This window comes from Oryctolagus cuniculus, chromosome 6 (genome assembly GCF_051225735.1).
Source record: "Oryctolagus cuniculus isolate XC-2025 breed Fujian yellow rabbit chromosome 6, ASM5122573v1, whole genome shotgun sequence".
Taxonomy (NCBI): Eukaryota; Metazoa; Chordata; class Mammalia; order Lagomorpha; family Leporidae; genus Oryctolagus; species Oryctolagus cuniculus.
In genome coordinates this window covers 40,821,688-40,845,519 of record NC_142872.1, presented here as the reverse complement: position 1 = coordinate 40,845,519, position 23,832 = coordinate 40,821,688, and the positions used below count along the sequence as shown (strand labels likewise).

At 44.7% G+C, this 23,832-nt stretch overlaps 1 long non-coding RNA gene across 4 annotated transcripts in view; it reads right to left on the bottom strand.

The window, feature by feature from the left end:
- The window catches only part of LOC138850199 (uncharacterized), a 190,841-nt gene that overhangs the window by 115,548 nt on the left and 51,461 nt on the right, over positions 1 to 23,832 (bottom strand). For 2 of the 4 annotated variants that reach the window (XR_016235399.1, XR_016235398.1), the window contains one exon: positions 2,693 to 5,650. The exons of 1 other annotated variant lie outside the window; for it this stretch is intronic. This is a non-coding gene — a long non-coding RNA (uncharacterized LOC138850199). Of the gene's footprint in view, positions 1 to 2,692; positions 5,651 to 23,832 lie in introns of those variants that run through there. One more of the 4 variants, XR_016235397.1, reaches the window with a different exon arrangement.

Here is a 23,832-nt window from a genome sequence, read left to right as displayed (position 1 = left end):
TTATATAATTGAAAAGTAGAATGACAGCAACAGAGAGAGCTCTTCCATCTGCTGGTTCACCCACAAATGGCTCCTTTAGCTGGAGCTGAGCCAGACTGAAGCCAGGATCCAGGAATTCGAGCTGGGTCTCCCACATGGGTGGCAGGGGCCTAAGCATATGTATCATCCTTCTTTACTTTCCAAGGTGCATTATCAGGAAGCTGGATCAGAAGTGGAGCAAGTGGGGCTAAAACCAATACTCCAGTATGGAATGCTGGCATTGGATACACTGTGCCACAATGCCAGCCCCTATGCTAACTCTCTGATCTGCTCCACTTCCAGTGTGAAGCCCAGGAAAAATGATGCATGCTGAATTCCTGTTAGCAGGCAGTGAAGGAAGAAAAGTTGTGAACACTCAGACACTAATCATTGCTTTCTCTAACATATTTCCATTCCTCTTATAATCTTGCCCTCATATTTATAATTCACACCCTATTTCCAGGCCATTATGGTAGGCTACATTCCAAAGGCACACACTGAAACATCACCTGCCCAAGTGTTACTTACTCAAGTAAGGTGCTTATTAAGGTTAGATTACTATGACCTCCCAGAGGACATGAACTTCCAGGAATCATTCTAACCCATCACCTCTCCTGTCACATAATTCTCTCAGCAGAAGGATTTTTTTACTGGATCTGAATTCCAATACCTAAATTCCAACTTGGAGGAAATTCTGCACTCCCAGGCAGATTTCTACACCTTTCCTTGACTATTGTTCCTGTGAAACAGGGACCTCTGAAACACATCAGCATTTACACCAGCCCAAAGGCAAGATAAAAATGACAGGAACAAACAAGTGCAAAAAAGCTCTAGGTAGATATTTTTCTGCCTTCAGTTAGCAAGGAATTGCTTCTTGTTGAGTAAATTCACTTTCTACTCTATGACAGACACTTTGGTAAAAGACACACACAAACCAAAATGCCTTGTCAGAGGATGTGAAGGGCAGTCAATGGTAGCTACAGAACTTCTATACAAGGGGTACTCTGGATGACCACTAGGACGAAAGAAAACTTTTGGACAGGTAAGTGATTTATTTTGAATTTCAGATTCTCTAAGAATATCATTATTGGGGTTGGTGTTGTGGAGCAGAGGACTAAACTACCATAAGCAATGCCAGTAAGGACCACATATTGTAGTACTGGTTTGAGTCCTGGCTGTTCTGTTTCTGATCCAGCTCCCTGATATTATGTCTGGTAGGGTACAGAATGTTGGGCCCCTATCACCCATGTGGGAAAGCTGGATAGAGTTCCTAGCTCCTAGCTTTGGTCTGGCCCAGCCAGCTACTGCTCTTGGGACCATTTAGGGAAGGAATCAGCAAACAGAAGCTCTCTTTTTATTTCTATCTTTCAAATATATAAAATATTGCTTTTAAAAATCATTGTTAGGTTGTACAGTTTCTTAAAGGGCAAAATTCAGTGAGGTTCAATGACATTTTAGAAGGCTGATGTACCCTGAACATTCCTTTGCTTCTGCCATTGAAAACATGCCTTCAATTGGAAAGACAGATGCTAAAACTAACAATGAGTTTTATAAACAATAACATGGCTAATAATACTGCTGTACTAACAATAAGCCTACTATGATCGGGGAGAATGAAGAAAGGAGTGACTGTAAGAACAACTTCATGAATACGTGTAACAGACCACGTATTTTAAATTGTTACTTTTCCTCAAGTGTTGCTCTAACAGCAATGTTCTCTCTACTGCCCCAAGGAAGGAGACACTCCATGTAACTCTCCCTCTTCCAGTGACAAATGAAGGAGGAAGAGAAGGGAGGAAGAGGAAGAGGCAGAAGAGCAGACTGAAATGGAGAAGAAACCGGGAGGAAGAGGAGGAGGAGGGGGAAGGAGGAAGGAGACAAGTAATAGGAGGAAGTAGAAGGGGGAGTAAGGGAGAGGAGGAGAAAGGGAAAGGAGGAAGGGAGGAAGCAGGCACAAAGGGGAAGGAGTGGAAGGGGGAAGGGAGATGGGAGAAGAGGAGGAGGGAGGGGAAGGGAGGAGGGGAAGGGAAGGGGGGCAGGAAGTATGGGACGAGAAAGCTGAGAGGAGGCTGAGCCTTCCTGTTTGCTTTCAAAGCTCTATCAGAACTGGACTGGGAACAGAAAATAAAGGTTCTTACACTGTCATCTCAGAACCTTACTCAAATTTCTTAACATTTATGATTTTTAGTTCTCTGACATAAAATGGAAGAGTCAGTAAAACTGAATTTCCACCGAAGTCCCTTTTGACTCTGCAATAATAGGATTTTTACAGTATTTTCCATAGGTGTTTAGACTTGTGGTTAAATCATCAGCCTCTGGGTTTGAATCTGAGCCTTACCATTCACTGCTTGGATAACCTTGAATAAATTGATCAATCTCTCTGGGACTCACCTTATTAATCTATAAAATGGAGTTGATTCTAATAACCTTTGAAATAATAGTTGAATTATTGACCTTAGCTCTTGTATCTCATTATAGCTACACAGAAATTATCATGAACACCATTATCGCTATTTTAAACTTTCATACAGCATCCACCATAAGGCCTAGCACATGCAGGGAATCTTCAAAAAGTTTATGAGAAATACACATTGTCAATATATGGATTTCAAAATTTTTGCATCAACAGAAACCTCTTTTCAATCCCATTTTTTTTTTCTGACAGGCAGAGTTAGACAGTGAGAGAGACAGAGAGAGAGAAAGGTCTTCCTTTACCGTTGGTTCACCCTCCAATGGCTGGCGCACCGCACTGATCCGATGGCAGGAGTCAGGTGCTTCTCCTGGTCTCCCATGGGGTGCAGGGCCCAAGCACTTGGGCCATCCTCCACTGCACTCCCAGGCCACAGCAGAGAGCTGGCCTGGAAGAGGGGCAACCAGGACAGAATCCGGCACCCCGACCAGGACTAGAACCCAGGGTACCAGTGCCGCAGGCAGAGGATTAGCCTAGTGAGCCGTGGCGCCGGCCTTTCAATCCCATTTTTCCACAAACTATTTGAAGTATTGTCATAATGCTCAGTGACTAGTTGCTGAGTTGGGCCATTCCCAAGTCTACATCCACTTCACTTCTAGAAGTATCTAAATAATACAAAATATTTTAATTATCAACCTGCTTTTGACTTTCTGAGTACAGTTCTACCCAGAAATTTATTTATTCAACCAAAAATGTAGCACCTAAGTGCCAGACACTCCTTTAAACACTTTAAAAACACACCTGACTCATTCTCAATCTTGCCCCAAGCTCATACAGTGGAAGATCTCTTGCTCTCTACATGAGAAAGCTGAGGCTCAGCCAGCAGAGGCAGTATACCAGAAGCACGTGCCCACGACTGGCTTGTGTCGGAGATGGGATTCGGACCCAAGCAAAGCTTAGTTGTCCAATCTGTGCTCTTGCTTTATTGCCAGTCTTGGATCCTCCTTTTCTATAACCTGCGCTTACAGGAAGGGTTCACTGTTCCCTCACAGTCCTCCCAACAAGCCATGCTGCTATGCCCTTGACCCTGTCATCCCCTCAACCATAGCTCAACGTCTCCACCCTCCAGTGGCCTCTCCCATGTCCTGTTCTCTACCAACCTGAATCCTGGAGATCCTTCTAGATATTTTGTAACTTTCTCTCCTACAGTGTTGTCTGGTTTTTCTTCTGCTCACTCTTATTAATTCTATCTTGGTCTATTCCAATAGAAGCAAAGGGGATGTTTAACACGTCTCTACTCTTTGCCTAAATGACTCTCTTCCTATCCCACTCAACTACAACCATCAATGCAGCATGTTCCGTGACATGCTTCTCCAAGTTGTGCTCATGGCTGGTTGTCTGTCTTAATATGGTACTAGAAATTTCCTTACAAAATGAAATATTAGGATTCAGGGCATTTATTCAACCTCTTTTTCCTTCTTAAACAAAAATTGAAAACAGGTAACTGGAGCCTCATTTGGTATAAGCTAATCTAGAGTGACATCTAGTGGTCATTTGTAAAAGGTACATAACTGCTAGCTTAGGGCTAAGATTTGGTTTCCTGAGCAAAAAGTGCATCACCCAAGAATGCCTATGTGAGAAATGAGCTAACCATAAAGACGAGAGAAAGAATCAGGTGAGAACAGGTGAGCAGAAATCTCAGGACAGTCAATACATATAAAAGTACAGACACCTCCCCTCAGAGGGAAAGACCACATGGACTGAGGGTCAAGTACAGAACTAGAAGTCAAAGTCTTGCATTCCAGCCCAGGATAGTAGCTTCTGCAGTCTTTTTCCCTCAGACTCAGATCCTGAACCATTTTAGTAATAGGATTAAATTGGCCCTACAACTTCTTTTTGTTCACTTGGTTTCATTTTTGTTTGTCTCTTTGCCTTTAAAAAAAAAAAAAAAAAAACAAAGAGGAAGAAGCAAAGAAATAAAGATTTTTCTATCCTTGGGTTCATGTCCCAAAAGGCCTCAATAGCCAGGACTGGGCCAGGAACTCCATCCTGGTCTCCCATGGGTATCAGGGACCTAAGCACCCAGGCCACCCTCCACTACTTTCCCGAACACATCATCATGGAATTGCATCAGAAATGGAGCCACCGGTACTCTGATATGGTATACCAGCATTGCAGTATGAAGTGTAACCTGCTGTACTACAATACCAGCCCCAATCTCTAAGCTCTTTCCTCCACACACAAATTCCTAAAACTCCCTCAAATTTCCATTGTTGAAGGGTTACCTAAGATCTTCCATTTAAAGACCTCCTCTCTTACCCAAGTACATCTTGAGAGAAACCAAAGTAAGGGGGCTAATATCTGTCTCGTGAATATAGTAACAGCACCACTCCAAGGAAGGGCAGTAACAGCTAATGCACGCTAAGGATTTTTCTGTGTATTACCTCATACTGTTGGACACAGAGGCTGAGAAGACACTGGCGACAGACCCCTACAACTGCACCCCCTGGCCCAGCATGCCTCTGGGGGAGCTTCTCACAGAAAATGCTCCATAATGAGAGATACCACAGAGTGAGGCCATCAACAGAGACCTACAACCCTGCCTGACTGGTCAGACTCCAATGACCCTGGCCTGTTCCCCCAGCCCTACCAGCCGTCATAGTGAAGAGCCATTCCCCTCCGTCCCAGATGAAGTAACCTTTGTCCTACTTAGAGAGTTAATTCTTCTTTCTAGTTCCTAGAAAGAGCCCTAGGCACCAGCTGTCACTTGAGATGTGGTTCGCAGCAGGAATCCCGCCTCGAGGCTTTGCGATAACTCCTAGTTGCAGAGCACCTTCTGGCAAGCAGCAGATATCCCACCCTAAAGTCTTAAAGTGACTCCTGCGATAGCCAGAAAAATTTTCCCGCCACTACCCCCCTCATTTAAATCCTCCAACCAGTGTGTGAATCGTGTGTGTATCATTTAAACCCCGCAATTAGCGTGTAAATTGTGTGTATTAAGTAAATTGTGTGGTTTTTCCCTTTAAAAATGCTCGTTAACAACTGTTCGGGGCTTCTTCTTTGGATGGCTTTGTGCTGTCAAGAGACCCGACTGCGCAGACGTTGAATAAATCCTCTTGCGTGTTGCATCTACTGGTTTGGAATCTGAGTCTTTGGGGTGCGCATCTCGACGTGTCGGGGTCCTGGTTCAGGAACCCAACAATAGGAAAGCCAGAAGCATGCCTGTAAGTGAGAAGAAACAAAGTGGATAAAGGGTATGGGTGATGCACCAGACCTCAGATTCTCTCCTGGCATCCAAGCATGAGCCAGATGAAGCAGGTGAAGCCAGAGATGGGGAGGAATGCCGAAGCTCTGAGACTGGATGATTATTTCTTCATACCTGAAAAATGTGACTTTTTTTTACTACTAAAAAAGATATCAAAAACTATGAAATGTATTGAAGCTACTGTTAGAGCTATAGAAAGGAGTTTTGACAGAATAGTATGTGGTAGCAACAGTGAGAAGAAAAAAGTTGTTTTCTGTTTGAGGCTTACCCAACCAGGCTTATACAATCAACCCTAGTGCGTTCAGAATGAATACAATTGCCTGCTTTGAAACATGGGGGAGCAAAGATAGCCCAGCATAGAACCTCTGAGAGAATGGAGGAGGCAAGAAAATCGAGTGGCACAACTCTTTGTCCCTGTCTAGGAAATCAAGAAACATGAATGCTCTGAAAGAGGAAGCAAATGTACAGCGCACAAGGGAAAGTCAACTGCCAGAGTGAAGGAAGTGGAATTCCACAAACTCTAGGAAAGCTTACGAGCCAGAAAAGCGGAATTGGCATTCGTGGAAAGTCAGTCGGCGGCCAGCACCAAGGAGGGGAGACTGCTAATAGTACACATAAGGTGGAACGCGAAAAGGCCCAGAATAAAGAGGATTACAGAAAATATGACAATATGTAGAAGACAGAAGACACTTGAAGACTATCATGTGAGTTGCTCTTTCTGAAGGAAAAAATTACAATAGACAAATTCTTGAAATATACATGAAAAGAATGTAATTCAGAAATAAGCCATGAGTTTATCAGAAGGCTTACCAAGTTTCCTACTTCCCAGGGAAATTTAATAACCATCATCACCAACATTCTTATTAGACTATACTTTAATATTAAAAACACTTTACAGGGCTGGTGCTGTGCCACAGTAAGTCAATTCTCCACCTGCAGCACTGGCATCCTGTATGAACACTATTTCTAGTCCTGGTTTCTCCTCTTCCGATCTAGCTCTCTGTTAAGGCATGGGAAAGCAGTAGAAGGTGGCCCAAGCACTTGAGCCCCTGTACCCACGTGGCAGACCCAGAAGAAGCTCCTGGTTCCTGGCTTCCTATCAGCCCAGCTCCTGCCATTGCAGCCATTTGGGGAATAAACCAGCAGACGGAAGACCTCTCTGTCTCTCCCTCTATCTGTAACTCTACCTCTCAAATTAAGCAGACAAAAAAAGTTTACAAGCATTAGATACAGAGGTGGTTACTGAAACAGCAAGATGTATCAGGCCCTGACTTTTCCGACAATTAAGAAGCAGTTAGCAGAGTTATGCCTACATGGCTTGGACAGGGAACTGCTTATGAATGATGTGCCCAACAAATGAGAATCAATGTTTATACATTGGCCCAGCTGTTCTCCCCTGAAGTCGAAACTCATTCTGTGGCTACTCTGTTGCACAATTCATCATCTACAGACATCTCAGAAGCACAATTCACAAAACTAGAAGCTTTTAAGAAAGCTGTATGGTGAACTGTTACTTTAATTTTCAGCTTAGTGTTTATTATTTTATAATCTAGCATATTTTTACTTTACATTATAGCCAAAGGCTTAATGGCCCCACTAAAAAAAGAATAACAAATTAAAAAAAGACCATAGTCCAACATGAAAATAGGCAGTAACAAACCATGAAATGGAAAGATGTTCAACTCCACTCATATAAATTTTAAAATAGTCAAAAAAATCATTAAAACTATTGTAGTAGATATTTTCTATCGATTTGATGAATGTTGAAACCAAGTTGGACAAAACACTGTATCTGCAGAAAAACTGATACACACAGGCTTTTCTTATATATTTCCTTTCTCCTTTATAAAACCAAACTCAATCTTTCCCAGAAAGATTCTCTTTGTCTCCATATAAATTAATAAAGGCATATTTTTCATAGTTACTGAGACTCAAGCAAATAAATGAGTTGTCTTCGAGCCCAGCACCTTGGCACATGCCCCCTCCACTGTCCCCAGGAGCATGGACTTAGGCAAGAGGGGGCGCAGGCTCAATGGCAGAGAATCTGGAAGGGTTTACTCCCTTGACTTACTTCAAGGAAGTTTAACCTTGCAACACTGTACTCAGAGGGGGTCAGACGACCACAAACCAGAAAAGGCCTAAAGAACCACCAAGTCACAGATGCAAACACACAACCTATGATGCTGTAGGATGCTTAGCAGCAAAGATCCTCCCACCCTGCCTTTTCTACATCCGGGACACCCCCTTTTCCTTTGCTATAAAATCCTTGTCTAATTGCTTCTCAGGGAGCCAGTTTGATTAGGGAACTGTCCTTTCCCACTGTGTCCTGTACTTGTCACAAGTAAACCAAGCTTTGCTTGAGCTCTTGAGGCTGATTATTCAACAACACCCCAAGCAGATGGACCCCTTGTACCTGCTAACAAAACTGATGAGCCAGTGTGGCTCTGCCCCTAGCCCACGGTGGAGATGACTGGGAACAGGGAACAAAGTAACTAGCAGTGGCAGTGCATCCAGGGTTACTCACCCTTGGGGAGCAACTGCTCTGCTCCATCAGTGTGGGAGGGGTCACTTGGAGACCCTGAGTTACTGACTCACAGATGCAGGGAGGGAAGTGGCCACCTGGACTTCTTTCTGCCCAGCACATCATTGAATCAAGGAGTAAGTGCTCAGGAACTGCTGGCCCGGTGGGCATCTAAGAGCCGCTGGAAGTGAAAGTCAGGACAGGTAGCAGCACACTGCCAGGAAAGGACTGGCACAGTCTCTTCTAAGAGGCCAGAATACAAGCATCTGGTTTTGCTGTAGCCAATGCAGATCACTAGAGGAATGGTCCAGGGATTATCCGAGCCTGGTCCAGGGTTCCTCTACTCTACCCTTCCCCACTTCCCAAGTGTGGTCCTGTTCAGGTGTCCAGATCTCTACCAACGGCAGGTGAAAAATGATACAGAATGGCTTGTTTCAGAATTGACAAAAATCGTGGACACTTGCTTTGCCTCTCAAATGCTTTTTGGTATTGTGTCTGGAGTTTTAGTTTTCCTTATCCGTGCATTCCCTAACGGCTTGCAAGCTTTGCCAGTTTTCGATGCCTGCCAATTTGGAGGAAGCTTTTCTCTTTCATTGATAATAGAGTATACTTGCTGGGCTTTGCAAAATTCCTCTGTGGGGAACCATCCTCATTTTGATGGGAGATGCTCATTTCTGTTCCCTTATGAGATTTTTTTTGACTGTCCCAGCATCAAGAGCAAAGTTGAATGAGAATTAAGTTTGGTCCTTTTGGAAGGCCTTTAATGAGAAAAATGAATAGTTTGAGAAAAGTAACCCTTCATTGGGCTGGTGCTATGGCATAGTAGGTAAAGCCGCTGCCTACAGTGTTGCCATCCCATATGGGCGCCGGTTTGAGTCCTGGCTGCTCCACTTCCGATCCAGCTCTGTGCTGTGGCCTGGGAAAGCAGTGGAGGATAGCCCAAGCCTTGGGCCCCTGCACCCATGTAGGAGACCCGGAAGATGATCCTGTCTCCTGGCTTCAGAGCAGTGCAGCTCTGGCTGTTGCAGCCAATTAGGGAGTGAACCATCAGATGGAAGACCTCTCTCTCTCTCTTTCCTTCTCTCTGTGTAACTCCAACTTTCAAATAAATAAATCTTTAAAAAAAAAAAAAAAAGGTAACCCCTTCAGACCTTTGAGTCTGGCCCTCCATCTCCCAGAGGAGTTGACTGGCACCATCATCACTACTTCTCGATGGCAGAGCCAGCATTTCTTGCCCTGAACCAGCTGTAAGCCTGGGGTGTGGGTGGGGTGGGGCTTTCAACAACAAAGACAGGACAGATGAGAAGCGCAACAAAAAGATGCAAAGACAACTGTACAGGGCCTTGCTCCTGGCTCTGCTCCAGTAACCTGGGAGGACAAGGGAAGCTGAAACCCCAGCCCCCAACATGCCAGTGCGCATAGCCAGCAGGAGGGGAGGTGGAAATGGGAGAGGGGGAGTCAGGAACCCCGGTGCTTGTCAGTGCCCCTTATCAAAGGCTGACAGGGCCAGAGGTCCCCTGGTTGGGTCCATGTGATAAAAAGCAAATCTCCTATAAGGAGCCCCTGGTTACCCTAAAGGCAGAAGAGTTTTTGCCTGACATTGGAGCCACATACATGGTGCTGACTACTATAAGAGGGAATGTAAAATTAAATGGGTGGCAAGAAAGGAGGCAAACAGAATTTTGGAGCCTCGGGACTGTGAAAGAGGCGCTGAAGCTCTGACTTACTTGTTCCCAAAGGTCTCTAAGTATCCCTACCTCATTCTTGAGAGCAGACCTGCTAACTAAATTGAGTGCTACTGTGCATTCAAGTCAAGACCAAGTAGAAGCCCAAGCCCAGGGAGCCAGAGGCCAGAATTCTAAGCTTCCCGCGACAAGACACCCAAGGCTTTGATACCAGTTCAGAAGGTATTCAAGCTAAGCATGGGCCCAGCGTCACGTGGGACAGGCTGTCAATGCCCAACCTCTGGAAGATCACACTAAGGTAGACTGAGCCTGGCCCAGGGTTAAGCAGTATCCTCTGAGACCCAAACAACAGCTGGAAACTTAGCAGTTTTAAACAGATTTCCTATCTGGGATGGATCAGGCCTTGTAGAGCTCCTTGTAATACCCCTCTATCACCTCTTAAACACAGGTGTGGTATAAAGAGGTGTGCACAGGGTGTAAGGGCTATGAATGAAGCAGTTCAGAACATTCATCCCATGGAAACCGGTCCCTACACTCTGCTGGCCGATTTGCAGACAAAAGCAAATATTAAAGGGGATCCTAAAAGGGTACACTCTTTTGCATTACCCTGGGACCCAAATCTCAAGAGCTATTTGAGTGGAAAGACCCAAAATCATCATTATTGTTGGACCATTTTACTGCAAAGACTTTAAAACTCTCCTATAATTTCTAATGAAATTCTGAGTAGATACTTCACAGGGTGCAATTAAAGAACAGAACAGTTTTCCAGTACATGGATGATGTTCTTAGCAATAACCCTTCAAAGGAAGGTTCTGATAATATTATTAAAACCTTGATTTATCTGGCAGGCAGGATATAAGGTATCCAAAGAGAAGAGCACAAATTTCTAAAGAAACTGAAGTACTTAGACTTTCTAATAACCCAAGGACAACATAGCCTGTGCCAAGACCATGAACGGCTAATCTGTAACTTGGCTCCACCCAGGAGCAGCAAATAGTAACTGAGATTACTGGGAATGGCTGGTTTCTGCACGTTTCTGAATATTTAATTTGAGGCTCCTAACAAAACCACTCTATGACAGAAGGAATGAGTCCCCTTTAAATGGAATAAACTAATGTAATGAGGCCTTGAACAAGCTTAGAGTTTCTACTGAGTGCCCCAGCTTTAGTTCTACCTGATCTAGAAAATGCGTTTGATCTGCATACAGATGAAAGACAGGGGTTCCCTAACCAAAATACATGACCATTAAAACAAGTGCTTATTTTATTTATTATATAAATAGTTAGATTAAATATCCTGGGAATGGCCACCCCACCTGTGGGCAGTTGCAGCTCTAATTTGTTGATTAGCTAAACAGAAACTCAGGGTACAACTTCTAACTTTCTGGACCCCATACCAGCTGGCAAACATTCTAGAAACCTAAGCACACCATTGGTTGAGTGGGTGACTGGAGGCAGCAGTATGAAGTCTTGATCTAAGATACTCTTGTTTAAAAAAAAAAAAAAAAAAGAATGTTTCATTTGAAAGACAAAGAGACAGAGAGAGAAGCAGAGACAGATCCTCCATCTGTTGATTCACTTCCCAAATGGCTTTAACAGCTGGGGCTGGGCCAGGCCAAATCCAGCAGCCAGGAGTTCCATCTGGGTCTCCATGAGGGTAGCAGGGACCCAAACACAGGGGCCATCACGATCTGCCTCTCACACCCGTCAGCAGGGAGCTAGATCGAAAGCACAGCAACCGGGACTCAATCAGTGCTCTGGGATGGATGCTGTTCTCTCAACCTGCCGTGCCACCGTGCTGGCCCCTTTGTTGTGGGATACTCTGAGCATCACTCTAACACGCTGTCCGAACCCTGCCAAATGGTCGCCAGTGTCACAGGAACACCTAGCACACGACTGCCGAGGGATACATGCAGACACTCAATCAGGTATGAACTCTGAAGTAAGCCTTGACCTTACACAGAAAAAATGCTTCGAAGATGGTAGCAGATGTGTGATAAATGGACTGCCAAGGGCAAGACAGACTCTTCTGTGTTTACACAGAACTTCTGAAGCTCCGAGTCTCTCTCCAGGGACATCTACACAAACAGCAGAAATAATAACCCTGACTAGGGCACTGGAGCTGGCAATGGGAAAGAATCTAACGGTTCGGATTGACTCCAGCTCTGCCTTCTCTGTAGCCCATGCTCAGAGCCACCTGAAAATAAAGAGAGCTCCTAGAAGCTAACGATGAAATGAAATGTGGTAATCAAGTCTTAGACTACTGTGCCTCTACAAACGTCTAAAGAAATAGCTGTTGTGCACCTCAGAGGACGTCCAAAGGGAGCTTCATTAGTTAGCAGAGCGAAGAACTCTGCTGGTGCTACTGCAAAGCAGCCCAGGCAGGAGCCTCTCTGGTTGCCTCTGATGTCCTCCCGAACTTTTTCTAAGTATGGGCCTGAACAGTCTCAGGCAGACTCATGCGAAGAAAATGACAGCGTTTTCAAAGGAGCGCAGTCTCAGGAAGCTGTGTGTTAGACAAAGGAGCAATGTGAAGACCCAGAGCCTAGCCTGGGCAGGCATGAAGTACATCCATGACTCCACTTTATGGTCAAGAAAATGTATAACTGACTGCTGAAAACAGTGAAAACCCCAGGAAAGAAGCAATTGGCAGATGCAATAGTGAAACAATGCATTTACTGACGTAAAGCTAATGTGCAAAGCAGGCTTCCCACATCCCTGCTGGCCAAACCAGTGCAAATGAAGGCTACCTTGTCCAGAGGCTGGAGGTCAATTTCACAGTTGTGTCCCCAGCCCCAGGGGAAATTAAACACCTCGTACTGTTTTCAATGGGTGGGTTGAAGCCTTTCCTTGCCAAATTGGGAAGGCTGGAGAGGTCATACACCACCTGCCATGAGAAATTACCCCAAGATTTGCTCTGCCTAGGACGGTACAAAGCCATAATGGGTAGGGTCGTGTCCTAGGCTTTAGGAGTAAATTAGAGATTGTATACTGCCTACAGATCCCAGTGCTTTGGAAAGACTGAAAGAAACGATTGATCCTAAAAGTCACCTTAGCTAAATTTTGCCAAGAAACTGGAAAAGTGGTTAAAACTCTTAGCTATTCTTTTATGTTAGAGTAGCCCCAAAAGGAAAGTGAGACCTTAGCCCCTTTCCACTGTTGTATGGGAGACCCTTTGGCAGAATGGCTGCCCTTTGCCCTGTCCAGATATGGAAATGGAGAAAACAACAAAAAGACATCAATTAGGGCAGGGAGTGACTGCTGTCACTCAATTCTCATGTATGAACCTACAGTTCAGCTCCATCCATACGAACCAGGAGAGCAGGCTACATAAAATACTAGGAAATTGGGCTCTCCTCAAGATCAGCTAAATCCTACCTGGGCAATATCCTATTTGGTTCATTCTTCTCTTAAATTATAAGATGGACTCCTTGGATTCACAATGACCAAGTGAAGAAAGGTTGTGAACCTTCCCAAACCCCCCTGATAGACAATGCCATGAGCAAGTATCAGACCTAAAACTGCTCTTCAAAAGAGGCTAACATGGGTCAGCACTGTGGTGCAGTGGTTAAGCCATTGTCTACAGTGCTAGCATTCCATATGGGTCCAAGTTTACCCCAGCTCCATGCTGGTGAGCCTGGGAAAGCAGCAGAGGATGGTTCAAGTACTTTGGCCCCTGCACTCACATGGGAGACCTGAAGGAAGCTCCAAGCTGCTGGCTCAGGCCTGTCCTAGCCCTGGCCCTTGCAGCCATTCGGGGAGTGAGCCAGTGAATGGAATCTCACTCACTCGCTCGCTCTCTCCCTCACTCGTTCAAACAAGTAAGAAAATATAAAAAAAAAAAAAAAAAGGAAAGAAAAGAAGAGAAAAAAGAAACCAGCCCTGTGAAGTGTATGCCTAACTGCCTTGCTGTGTCGCTGACAGCCTCTATGAGCTACTGCTAGTGACCCAAGACTTAGCTTAACTGGTAGCATCCGAGATTCACCCCTCTTACTGGGAAAGCCAGCACCATGTCACACAGCAGGAAGCAGCTACAGAAGACTGACAGCCTTCCCTCTTCCCTCCAGAAGGAGTGACATTTGTCAGGGGGGAATTCTGTAAGATGATGGCATGTAAGCAGAGGGGGCAGAGAAATGGGTACAGAGCCTTGAGAACACCAGGGCTTATTTTTCAGAGAATGTGCTAGAAAAGCTTATCTTGCAACACTGTACTCAGAGGAGCCACAGCGTGCTGGAGAAGAGGAGAAGAAAGCAGATTCAAGAAAGCACTCCGAGTCAGGGGTTCACCCTACAGGGGTGAGGATGTGCACTGCTCCAACAGGGAGGGCTCTGCCGTCCCTCCTTGCCCACATTCCCAACGCTCCCCTAACCTTGCCTTGAAAAGCCCTGGCCAATGGCTTCTCAGGGAGGCAAGCTATCCCTCCCCACTGTGCCTGTCACAGGTATATCAGGTATTCTCTGAGCCGCCCCTGTTTGCTGCTCATTATGTGGAGATACCCTAAGGAGGCAGACCCCTTGTGCTCACCAACAGCACTCTCAGTATAGGAACTACTTGGGAACTCTACTGGTGCTAATTTGAAGTTGCAGCCTAAGTTGAACATTTCTCACCTCCTCTCTTATCACCCTTTTCCACATCACTCTGGTTTCTTACCAGGCTTGTTCAAAGAGCTTCCTAATTGTCTCTTTGCTTTCATCCTTGCCCATAAGTGTCTACACCTGTCTATCTTCAAGGTGACCCTATGCTTTGTTACCTAACTCTGGATATTTTGAAAGTCAAAGGGACCTGGCAGCTGGCATAAGGAAATTGTGTCCTGCACAATTCAGGTCATATGGTCAACCTACCCAATCTCAGCACAGAAGCTAGGACGACTGGAAGAGCCTACTACCCCCTTGAACAGAGTCTTCTCAAGTCTCTTGGTACACAAGTAACAGCCAAGGCCTTCCCAGGGCTTGCAAAGCTTAACAATGATCTCACTCCTGGATGCACGCCTCTGACCACCCGCTGTCCTCTTCCTACTTTTGCTCCATTCCAAAGTGCCTGATATTCCTAGAGATTCCTAGGAACTCTCCTGCCTCAGAGTTTCACCTTGGGATTCCTCCTCCCAGGATGCCTTTTCCTCCCACATTCCATCTTCATTATTTACTCCCAGTTTCTCCCCGTCTTGCTCAAAAGTTACAACAGCAGTGAAGACATTTCTGAGACTCATTAAAATTACAAACTCCAGGGCTGCTGTCCTGGTGCAGTGGCTAAATGGCTGCCTGCATGCCAGCATCCCATATGAGTACCACTTTGAGTGGTTCGAGTCCTGGTTGCTCTTCTTCCAACCCAACTCTGTGTTAATGTGCCTGGGAAAGCAGAAGAAGATGACCTAAGTATCTGGTCCCCCATCACTCAAGTGGGAGACCTAGATGGAATTCCAGGCTCCTGGATCCTGCCTGACCCAGTCAACCATGGCTGTTGCTACCATTTGGGGAATGAACCAGCAGATGGAGGCACTCTCAGTTCTCTAACTCTACTTTAAAAAAAAAAAAAGCTTAAAAAAAAAAAAAAAACACCATGAAATTGCAACCTTCTTAACCTAGAACCCCCATGGCACTTCCTGTACTTTTTTTAATAGCACTTAGAACATGCTTGAGTTTCTATATAACCTTCACATATGCTTTACACTCTGTCTTCCCCATGACTGCACCATTGTAATGGAGCGACTTTGAAAAGTTCATGGAAAATAAAATTAAAAGCTTATTTTGTTGGAAAAAAATTTTGCAATCCATGCAAGAAAAATTTTTCTAAAAGTACACGAAAATACATGATAGAAAACCATACCAATTTGAAAGTTTCATTGCTCCCAAATAAATTTATCTTTAATTCCATTTTCCCATACCTTTACAAGTACCCAGGGGCAATATTTCATTTCTGACCCTTTTCTGTGATCTAGAATTCATACTACAACATTAGTGTTATGACTGGAAATAAATGAAGACCATGGGAATGAGAACAAGCAAAAGCTATGTTACAGAGCTTTCTATAGCCAAGAAGGCAGCTACCATGGGGTGGAATTAACAGAGATTCAAAGGCAGACAGAGCAAGGGGGAAGCTAAAAAGAGAGAGAGAGAGAGCGCACGAGAGAGAGAGCGAGAGCGTGCGATGGCTTCAGATGTGCCCTGAGGAAGGCTGTTGACATGGGGAAGCTTAAGCAGGCTATAACCAGGAGCAAGAATCCTATGCAATGGTTAGGAGGCACATTTGGCTTTTTCTAGTTGATAGCCAATTGCAGTCAAACAGAAAATGTAGAAAAATTATCAATTGTTCATCAGCTCCTGGTCATTTGGGCCTAGATGTTAGAGAAGTATCACTTTGTTCGTTTGTTTTTGGATTATGATTAGAGACAGTGATCCTGACACAGGCAGGTAGCCAGCCCCTCCCTATGAACACTCCCACTGTGCCCAAAGCACACCCCACCCCTCTGTGTGCTGCAGAAAATATATTTTTGCAAAACGATGGCCCAGCACTAGCACAAGCTGAAAATACCCAACACGGCTGCTGACCACCACATCCCCACAGTCATCCACAGGTAATTATAATAGAACTATAATGCACTTGCCATGGCTCATGTTACTATTTCCATCATGTACCTGACACCACAGAACTTCCAAAATTTCCTAAAAACACAAGAAAATGGTCAGTATTCAAATCCCACCCCAAATCCCACAGTCTGTTAATATTCAATGCCTCGCCTTTTTGAGATCATGGGGAAGGGGTACCCTTGAACCATGTGAGGCTCAGCTCACTTTTCAAGATGCCCACACACACCCTCAAGTGCTTACTTCCACTCTGCTCACAATACAACCCATTCCTATACTAACTTTTATTTACGTCTCTTCCTCAAAGTCCCTCTTCATCAGAGAAAAGAACCTGACCCCAGCCATATGACAACAGTTTGATTCCTCCAAGTCTGACTTGCAGCAGCCTGGTGATGGAGCAAGAACACCAACATCAGCCATCTTAAGCCCTTGCCTGAAAGCAGATCAAAATCCCCCTAGGGCCTCCAGCTCAATCCCGTGCCTTGTCTTGTTCCCCAGCCCACCCTCAGCACTCTCTTTCAAGTCTGAAAGCCTGCACAACCCGTAAGAAGCAGTTCAGTTCTGCCCATCGCCCTCCACTCCGGACCCTTAGCCCTCCCTACGCTGTATGAGACCCAGCCTGCTGGACGGCTGTGCTCTCTGCCCCATGTTCAGTCTCTGTGCACACGGGCAGTCAGCCACCTCTTTGAGTTTATTTTTCCTTGAATAATCATGTTTTGGCTGTGAGTTTGTATCCTCTTTCTGTTCTGCCCCTCCCCACCCTTTTCCTTACAGCTGGTTTCCTGGCTATCTACACTGGACGAATGGAATGGTTTCCTGGGCCTCTGGCAATGGGCTGTGGGTCAGAGGTCTACGAGGGGACTTCATGTGAGGGAAAAACCATGCACGGGTTTCAATATTTTACTTACCAAAATAAGTTTATCTTTTAGCGCCATCTTCCATAAACTTCTTCAAGTACCCTCATATTTCTATATGTAACCTAGCAATTGTCCATTTGTATATTCACTATCTCAAATACTTGGCACAAAATGGGTGCTTAATTAGTATTTGCTGCCTGAAAGTTATTCTGATTCTATAAAAATCCGAAATGTGTAAAACTAAGTTATCACTTAAAAATAATAGACATGAAAAAAACGTAGAAAACATTATAAACTTTAACATTCAAAGAAACTAAATGAAGCAAGTTTGAAATAAACTAAAATATAACAAAACTTAAGTATTAAAGCACATAGCCATAGAATGGCAGATGTCCTAAACAGCACTCTGGCCTCAGAATCAGCCCTTAAGGCATGCGGATCTGGCTGAAAAGCCCATGAGAGTATTTCAGGCATGGAAAGCCAAGACACTCGGGGTGTGTGGGGGGGGAACTAAATGAAAGATCTCCACAAGTGAGATCCCAGTGGAAAGAACGGGTCATCAAAGAAGGAGGTACCTTTCTCTGAAGGGAGGAGAGAACTTCCACTTTGACTATAACCTTGCCTAAATATGATCAGAGCCAGCGAGCTCAGGGGGCTTCCATAGCCTTGGCAGCTCATGACAAGAGTCTAGGGTGATTACTGATGCCATAAACAAGAGTTCCAATTTGTTAAGTCAACAACAGGAGTCACTGTGCACTTACTCCTCATGTAAGATCTCTGTCCTTAGTGTGCTGTACATTGAGATTTAATGCTATAACTAGTACTCAAACAGTATTTTTCACTTTATGTTTCTGTGTGGGAGCAAACTGTTGAAATCTTTACATAATGTATGCTAAACTGATCTTCTGTATATAAAGAGAATCGAAAATGAATCTTGATGTGAATGGAAGGGGAGAGGGAGTGGGAAAGGGGAGGGTTGCGGGTGGGAGGGACGTTATGGGGGGGAAGCCATTGTAATCCATAAGCTGTACTTTGGAAATTTATATTCATTAAATAAAAGTTAAAAAAAATAAAGTACATAGCATGCTATATATACTGTGCTGACAAAAGAGGAACTCTTCATAACAACAAATGTTACCCTCTACAACAAAGAGAACTGACACCTATCTTTTAGCACTGGAAGACGTAGCACTGACACCTATAAAGTAACCACTAAAGACAATGGAAAGGAAATGTTCAAAAAAAATGGCTGGAAGCTAACTTCTACAAAACTTGTATTTCAAGTGAGTAAAAAGGAATGGTTATTACTATTAAGAGGATCTAAACAATATACTAATTATGTTACAAAGAGAACAAAGTCCTATCAAGTACCAATATAGCAGTTTTTAAAAACAAACCTGCCTAAATTAAAAAGTAAAATTGCTGTCAGGCATTTGGTACAGTGGTTAAGAAGTTGCTTAGGGGGCCGGTGCCGCGGCTCACTAGGCTAATCCTCTGCCTGCAGCGCCGGCACCCCGGTTCTAGTCCCTGTTGGGGCACTGGATTCTGTCCCGGTTGCTCCTCTTCCAGTCCAGCTCTCTGCTGTGGCCTGGGAAGGCAGTGAAGGGTGGCCCAGGTGCTTGGGCCCCTGCACCCACATGGAGACCAGGAGGAAGCACCCAGCTCCTGGCTTCGGATTCGTGCAGCACGCTGGCCATAGTGGCCATTTTGGGGGTGAACCAACGGAAGGAAGACTTTTCTCTCTGTCTCTCTCTCTCTGTCTAACTCTGCCTGTCAAAAAAAAAAAAAAAGAAGTTGCTTAGGATAGTTGCATCCTACAGTGGAATGCCTGGGTTCAGGTCCTGGCTGTTCTTACAGTTCTAGCTGCCTTCTAATGAACACCCTGGGAGGCAACAGAAGATGACTCAAGTATCTCTATCCATTCCACCTGTGGGATACCCAGCTGGAGTTCCTGGTTCCTGGTTTGGATCTGGCTCATCCCCGGTTTTGTAAGCATCTGAACTGCTAGCCACTGGATGGAAGACCTCTTTGTTTCTCTCTGTTTGCCTCTGTTTTCTCTTTTACTCTCTTCCCACCACTTCTCCCTTCAGACAGAAAATTAAATACATCAAAATTATAAATAGGTACAATACTGACTTTATTTCCTAAACTCCCTTATAAACTATAAATAACCAAAAAGCAGAGCACACAGCAGCAACAGTAATACTAGCCGATCGCAAACTGTAACTGAGCCAAACCATAAAATGCAAACCTCTCCTGACAACTCTCTGTCACAAAGGAAATCAAATTTCAAGTATAGACTTTGCTTCTAGCAATATGATGGACTAGATTCTTTAATGAGACCTGGATAAATTATAGCAAACGTAGTATTTAGTTCAGTGCTACGCAGCCCAGGAAATCATGGCATATCAGCAGTACAGGTGAGCTGTAACCAGAACCTAAGCTAATGTAAAGGGTACCCTCAAGGCAAATGCTGACAGTGAAGGAGCACAGGACACTTGAGACCCCTGAGAGGTACGGTCGCTGAACCTGGGCTCCCAAATTGAGCCAGCAACCTCCCAGAGGGGCTACACCCAGAAGAGCCCACTTACCAGCAAAGGCAGACTAGAATCCTGGCTCCAAATGTCTCTGTGCGTATTTCCCCTTGACAATTTTACGACTTTTTAACCTGTTCTCACCCTGGCCTGAAGTACTAGCGGATAACACCTACCTGGTCCAAGAAGGCTCAAGCCAAGAAAATTCAACAGTCCCATTCAGCTGCTCGATGTGCGGTAAGCAAAAACGCGCAAATACCTTGGTACAATACCTCGCTAACTTAGCCCCTCCCTTTGACATTCTCTGATTAATTTCAACCTTATAAAAACAAAACACAGAAAGAACTAAACCCATGAGAAACAAACCCCAAGTCAGCAGATTCAGATCCAGAGACCTCAAATGTTGGAATTAGCAGATAGAAGTAAAGATTAGTATTTGTATATTAACATTCAAAACTAAGAGATATAATAATAATAATAAAATCCAGGGAAGCCCAAATTTAGGAAGAAGTAGAAAAATGTGTCAAAGGAAGCAAGCACAGGTCTCTTGACAGAACAGGTGTTACTCCATTTTCTAGGTTGAGGGATAGAGTCGCAGGTTTTGGTTATAATAATGTTTGCAACATACATAAAAAAATAGAAAGGAAGTTTTTTCTAATAAGACATGAAAATTAACTATTTAAAAACCCTTTAAGAACCTTTGTAAGCAGTGGTATCTCCTTTTATTTCTTCCTAAAACCTCACTCACATGTTATGTGAAGTATTTTAAAGGTGTGAGTCAACCCACAGAAGAATGGCTGAGATGACAGCCGAGACACCGCTGACTGTGTGAGATGGCGCCCCAGGCAGTCTCCAGTTTCCCTGTCAGATCCCTTTACTCACAGCCTGAGAGAAGGGCGCTTCTCCTCTGTCTGCCTCCTCTCAGATCTGCGTCTGCTTTCAGAAGTGCATCCCACAGCCTCTTAATTGATTACAAGTGTTGTAATTAATTAATTTCATTTATTTGAAAAGCTTAGAGAACTTCCACGTGCTAGTTCATTTCCCACATGTCCACAATAGCTGGAGCTGGGCCAGGAAAAAGCTGGGAGCCGGGGAACTCAATTCAGATCTCGTATGTGAGTAGCAGTGAACCAAGACTTGAACCCAGTCTTTCGGACACAGGTCGTGGATATCCCATGCAGCATCTTAACTAGTATTCCAAACACCTGTCTCCCACAGCCTCTGAATCCCAAGCTTCCTTTGTGCTGTCAGGTTACCCTGCTAGCAGCATTGTTTGCAAAAATGGGTCCATTCTTGTATTTCTACCATGGGTTCTGCTCTTTGACCCAGGGGCTCATGGCCTTGGACCTGTCATCACAGGAGATTACTTGCTGCTTAGACCACTTCCCCTTTCTTGGCGACTGAGACTCCCATCATGTTCCCTCCAGCATTTATTCCCTTTATCATCCCATCATTGGCCCTGACCTCCTCCTGTTTGGGCAGAGTCAGAGGTTATTCTCTGGAAAGAATAAATGGAATTTTCCAGTCCCAGTTTAAAGCCAAACTCTCAATGCAAGCAGAAGGACTAAACACTATCACAATAGAGTGGTATATATTGCAAGAAATGCACACCTAGACACATTGAATACAACTGTAAAGTTCAAGAATTAACGAGGTAGGTGCAAAATCAGCAAGGGACAAAGGGTGAATTTCCTGCAAAGAGGAACAAATAGACTGACACTAAGGCTTCTTAACTGCAAAAATGGAGGCCAGAGAATATCACTCTAGAAATGGGCACCCAATACACCTCTTTATAAATCATGTTTTCAGACAAATAATTTTCTCTGAAGAGTCTACTATCAATAAAACCTCAATACAGAAAATTTTAAAGAATACATTTCTTGATTATGAAAAATTAAAAAGTGACCTCCAAAGGAGTTTGGAAATTTAAAAAGGGGCACAAAGACATCGGTCAGTGTGAAAGTAAACAAATATTACATAAATAGAAAATTAAAGGGGCTGGCACTGTGGCTCAGTGGGTTAAAGCCCTGGCCTGCAGCACCAGCATCCCATATGGGTACCGGTTCAAGTCTCAGCTGCTCCACTTGCGATCCCGCTCTCTACTGTGGCCTGAGAAAGCAGCAGAAGATGGCCCAAGTCCTTGGACCCCTGCACCCACATGGGAGACCTGGAACAATCTCCTGGCTTCAGATCAGCTCAGTTCTGGCCATTGCAACCACTTGGGGAGTGAACTAGTGGATGGAAGACCGCTCTCTCCCTCTGGCTCTACCTCTCTCTGTTAACTCTTTCAAATACATAAATCTTTGAAAAAGAAAATGAAAATGAAAATCTGTGGGCATTAAAAACATAGGAATGCTCTATAAAAATTACTTTTAAATTAGAAGAAGAGCGATCAAAGTGCTCTCAGGCTTTTGCAGTTTGGGCAAAGAAGGTTAATGATATGGATTCAATTTATAAGAACATGATTTCTAATTTTAACACTTAAATAAGAAGGAATTACAGGGAACTGTAATGAAGGTCGCTTTGTTTCTGTATCGGATTTCCTCTTTACCTCTTCATTAGGTTGTTCTCTGCCACTGAACAAAAAAGCTCACAGTGTCCAAGAAGTGACACATTTTGTCACTTTCAGGGAAGCACAGACTCAGTCCTGGACCAGCACCAAGCAGGTTCCAGTCCAGTGATTTATAAACACTTTTGTCTTCCCTGAAAGGTCAGTTTCCTTTCCCCTTATCCAAACTAGACCCAGACATAGGCATACTGCCTTGGAGCTACAAATCGGGGGTTCACGGTTTCTCTCCTGCCTTCCCCAGCGTCTGCTCTTTTCTGGGTGTCAATACTGACTTTGAATCCTGAGTCCCAGGACTTCTGCTCCACGCTGGCTATGAAGCAGCCATGCCCTCCCACAGTCAGTAGAAGAATCTTTTCTGCCGAGTGTAAGAGGGAAGACCTCATGATGTCGACACTCAGGCAATCACCCGAGAAACTGTCCCTGCACATCACCCTCCCTACAGTCCACTGTTGGCTGGCACCAGCCTCAGGCTGTTGGCTTAGCAGATTCCAAGTGTCCCGCACCTCAGTAAGAAAAAATAACTAAGGATTCTAAACATTTCAAGAAAGATCCAGTCCCAAGTATCAAACACATCTGATAGCAACCCAAGACTCTGGTGAGGAAAAACTCCAACACAATCCCACTGATAGTCTCAAATTTCTTCAAAAGAGTAAAAGCAGGTTGTTTATCCATAAAACAGGTAGAAGATGCAAAGAGAGCTACATTTCTGGACACCATGCACAGAGATTACATATTTGAAATAAACAGATATTTCATCTCACACAAAGGTTAGGAAGCTGAGTTTAAAAAGCCATGCATTACGGTTAGTATTGTGTCACAGCAAGTTAAGCACTGCTTCTGATGATAGCATCCCACATCAGGTGCTGGCTGAACTCCCGGCTGTGGGGAGCAACCCGGACTGGACTGAGTTACTGGAATTAAGACTTATTCTATGCATCTGCTCTCCCACAATATGGCGCTGGGAGAGGAGAAAACAGCTTCTACGCAGCTGCCTCTTGCCAACTTGAGTGATGACCTCCAGGAGCTGATCCTGCTCCTGATTGGAGGAGAGCAGCGTACTCGGTGTGTGGGCAGCCGAGTTAGGATTGGCGGAGGAGGACTATAAAGGAGGAGAGAGACGGCATGCACCAGGAACATCTAAAAGGAACATCTGAAGGAACACCTGTGCAGCCCCCGAGAGAGCCGGCCGGCGGTGTGCCGCTCCCCTGCGGAAGTGGGGAATGTGGCAGGGGGAACTGCCCTTCCACGGAGGTGGAAGGGACAGCAGCCAACCCGGGAAGAACCAGCAGCAAACCCGGGGAGGGCCGAGCAGACAAAAGAACAGCGCAGGGTCCTGTGTCGTTCCTCCACGAAGACGGGGAGCGACACCGGCTCTTCAGCTTTCCATCTAGCT